At 35.3% G+C, this 3,876-nt stretch overlaps 1 long non-coding RNA gene across 1 annotated transcript in view; it reads left to right on the top strand.

The window, feature by feature from the left end:
• Positions 1 to 3,221: 3,221 nt before the first annotated feature.
• Positions 3,222 to 3,876, top strand: part of LOC104871471 — a 115,271-nt gene continuing 114,616 nt past the window's right edge. Inside the window, exon 1 of the long non-coding RNA XR_782871.3 lies at positions 3,222 to 3,321. This is a non-coding gene — a long non-coding RNA (uncharacterized LOC104871471). The remainder of the gene's footprint in view (positions 3,322 to 3,876) is intronic.

Raw genomic sequence — 3,876 nt, 5'->3', positions numbered from 1 at the left:
GATTCTAATGGACTTTCCTTTGCATGTGATTTGTTTCTTTTCTCTAACAGCCTTCAGTATTTTGTTCTTCTTTTGGGTTTCTGGGATCTTGACTCTCGAATCTTATATGTCTAGGTATAGATTTTTTTTTAGTCATGGCTGGTTGGAGTCCTGTATGCCTCACTTATCTGTATACCAAATTATTTCCCTCTTTTGGGAAGTTTTCTGTCATTAATTCTGTGAACAGATTTTTTTATGTCATTTGTACTTTCTCCTACTATTTGATGGAGTCCTATCAGTGTTATTCTTCTTTACATCATCTAGGAGTTGTTGGATCAATTTCTCATGATCCCTTTCTGTTTTTAAGAGATCTCTCTTTTCATGGTCACTGACTTCAATCTTATCTTCTACATCTGAAATTCTGTCTTCACATTGGTTCATTCTGTTATGAATGCTTTCTATAGAGTTCTTTCTAAAGTGATGTTCAATTTTATTTATTTTTTAATTTAGTTTATTGGTACATTTTAGGTATACAGTACAGTTATAGTCATTACTGGGATCTTGTACCTTTACATGACAGGTCTTGGTTCTCATTTTTTTCTCCTTGTCCCTGCCCTCCCTAGAGTTTTTAATCTGTATTTCTGTTTGAATCCATTTCATGGATTGCATTTCTTTCCTGTATAGGCATCCATGGTTTCCATTTCTTTCCTATGCTGAGCATTCATGGCTTCTGTTATTGTCCTGAACTCATCTAGTTTTTCTCTTCTAGAGTCTCTAATCATGCATTTCATTGTGCTCACCATCTCTGTTGTTATTTAGGAAATTATTTCCATTTTAAATTTTTCTAGAGCCTGTTTCATCTGTTTTGTTACATCCTGTTCCATGTGTTTAGGGAGTCCTGGTCATTGGCTGTCAGACTTTTTCACCTTTTTTCCCGTAGAATTTTGTCATTGGTGAGCTGGAAATCTGTATTTGTGCCTTGCTTAAGTGTTTTCTCATTTTTATTTTTGTTGTTGGTACTGTCCTTGGTTTAATTTCTGGGCTAGTATTTTGATCTTCCTGACATAGCTACCCTTCAGGTTTTGAGTCTCTATAACTCAAACATACTTATTTTCATATCAGGAAGGACAATTGATTAAATCAATCACAATCCTTTAGCATAATTGATACAAATCAACAACACAATAGCATGAAACACAGCTTAGAAATTGGCAATTTGTGATAGTTATTAATTTATCACCTTTAACCATGCAAATTAAATCAAAATCAAGATCCAGCCCAAAATATGTTTATGGTGAATAAACTCTTCAATATAGCAACTTTATCCTTCAGGATTGGGACTTAGAAGGAGTCAGGAGGGGAGGCATAGATAGGTATGATAGGAGAAGATTTCAAGTGGAGCCAGTGGACACAAGATGATTATATAAACTCTTGGAATCCATTTAAGACAAGAGGGAAAGACAGAGTGCAAGAACAAAGACCAGAATAGAACAACGTAACAGTAATAGGGAAGCTATAAATTTTACTCAGTTTCCTTTGAAACTAATGACAATTGAAAGAAGGAAAAAGAAAGAAGAAAAAAAGAAAGAAGAAATCCAAATTGGGGCAGGAATGGGATCAAAATGGGAGATGAAAAATGTGGAGTTGTAAGAGAGTGGATTGCAAAAAGAAGAAAGAAAAAAGGAAGAATTTGAAGAGTGGGAAAATTTTTAAGAAATGAAAATGAAAAATAAGGGGAAAAGAAAGAAATAAAAATTTGGAGGGCCTCCTTCAGTGTATATCTCTGCTGTCACAGTAGACAATGTGGGCAGCAGTGTTCATAACTAAGTCAATTAATTTTAGAAAGCCAACATCAGGTCCCTGAGATTCAGGCTGAATTCTGTCTGCAAGGCCCAAGTTAAGCTCCCTGACCTCCTGAAGACACCCTTTGCAAGGTTCTATGGCAGGTTCCAGTTGCTCTTTTCCTGAAGATAGTCCAGCTTCTGATGGAAGGTGGTGATCCCTTCAACTTACAAACTGCAGAGGTCTGCTGTGCCTTTATTACAGTTATTCACTTCTTTCTTCTGGATCTCAGTACAATAGCCTTTATGACCATCTATGCCTCTGCAGTGTGAATCCAGGTATCAGCATAACCAGGAGGCCTGAGAGCACAGTGAAGGCTGGAGCTGCAGGGGCACCCATGTGGCTGGCAGTCCTCACTGGTGTGCTCTGATGAATGCCTGGGGTGCTGGAGGGTGGGGAAGCAGCCTAAACCCCACATTGGATGTGAAGTCCTCACCAGTCTCAGGGGTAGTTGTATTACATAAATTTATCACCCGTAGACATTGTTTTTGACCTTGGCTTGGGGAAAATCAGTCTAAAAGAGAAGTAATACATCTACTCTGCTCATATAGTGTCATTGCCTAAGTTGGGGAGAGATGATAGTATATGGTATAGCTCCTAAATTTGCTATTACTGTTCTTTCCAGATACTACATAGTATGGCAGAATTGTTATTGTTGTTTTTTTCATTTCTTACAAATTTGATGGTGATTTTTGCTCTTAATTTTATTTTGAGGTACTAACTGAGTTCACTAATAGTTCTTTCCCTCTCTATTAAAATCTCCCACGCTGTTTCTTTTAAATATTGGCCAATTTTCCATAATAAGTACTTTCATTACTACTCAGGATGGGAGTGAAAAGATGGATTTTAGAAATAGGCATGGATTTTGAGAGACTCAGATATTTAATATTTAAACAACACATCTCATATTTAAAAAATACTATCTATCAGGTTTTATACTAAGATCAATCTTAATATAGCTATGAAGCATGTGCTAATCTTAGTTTACTTTTGCTTTTCGGAGATTTGACTACTCTATAAACCAGGCTATATTGCTCCAGAGCTTGTCTTAGATGATCTTATGGTAATCTATCTTTTAACAAGCTATAATTCTAGGCACAAAACTCATGAAATGTTTGAATGAAAGCTTCCTAAGAAGTCAACATCCTGATATTGCCATTTTTGAAATCGAAACTGAAGCCAATACAAAATACAGAGGAATTACTTTTGGATGTAGAAAACCTAGTCCAGGACAGAGAAGCTTTTTTTTTTTTTATGAAGTCTGAAAACAGAATAAAGATGCATTTAATGAATTTGATTCTTCTGATGATGCACTCAGTTTATAAATCTCAGGGTTACTCCTCTGTTCACACAGACAGTATCTGGAGATGTTAACATTTTGTCATTTGGCTTCTAGGTGCCCTGGACATGTGGCTGCCCTCTAGAATCTGATTCATTTCCAATCTGTACTAGGATACCAGAGATGATTGACTCCTTATGTCCTGGTCCTAGGAAAAAAATGTAAGTATACTGAAATATTGAGGCTGATTTTATTGTGGTCAAGGGTCTTCTAAAATGATTTTATAACTGTTAGTGTATGAGAATAAACTTCCTGTAGTTCTAGACTCAGGAGTAGAGGGTAAAGGTAAAATTTAGTAAAATTAGAAAATATTCTTGGAATTTTTTTGTGTCTGGGCTCACTCCTGGCTCCCATAATAAGCTTTGATGTACATGATTCCAAGGTAAAAATTCATTGAATTAAAATCAATGAAGAGAAAAGATTCCTTTTCAGTGTAGTTATTAGCTAGGTGAAATATTAAAAATTGATAGATCAAATATTTATTTATGAATAAAACTTTCCCATTATAGACTAACATCTTTTTTATTTGATTTTTTTAAAAGAAGTTAATATATGAAGGATCTCTCCTCTCTGTCTTTAGGTCACGTTACTGCTATAACATAAAAAGAAGGTCAGAACTTTGGAAAGCTTGATAAGCTAGTGGTTACATGCACATGTTAGACACTGTAATGGCCTTAGGAAATAAATTTTGGAATATATATATATATATATATATA

Source organism: Fukomys damarensis, unplaced genomic scaffold (genome assembly GCF_012274545.1).
Source record: "Fukomys damarensis isolate Sample0158 unplaced genomic scaffold, DMR_v1.0_HiC HiC_scaffold_14, whole genome shotgun sequence".
Taxonomy (NCBI): domain Eukaryota; kingdom Metazoa; phylum Chordata; class Mammalia; order Rodentia; family Bathyergidae; genus Fukomys; species Fukomys damarensis.
This window is presented reverse-complemented; position numbering and strand designations above follow the sequence as displayed.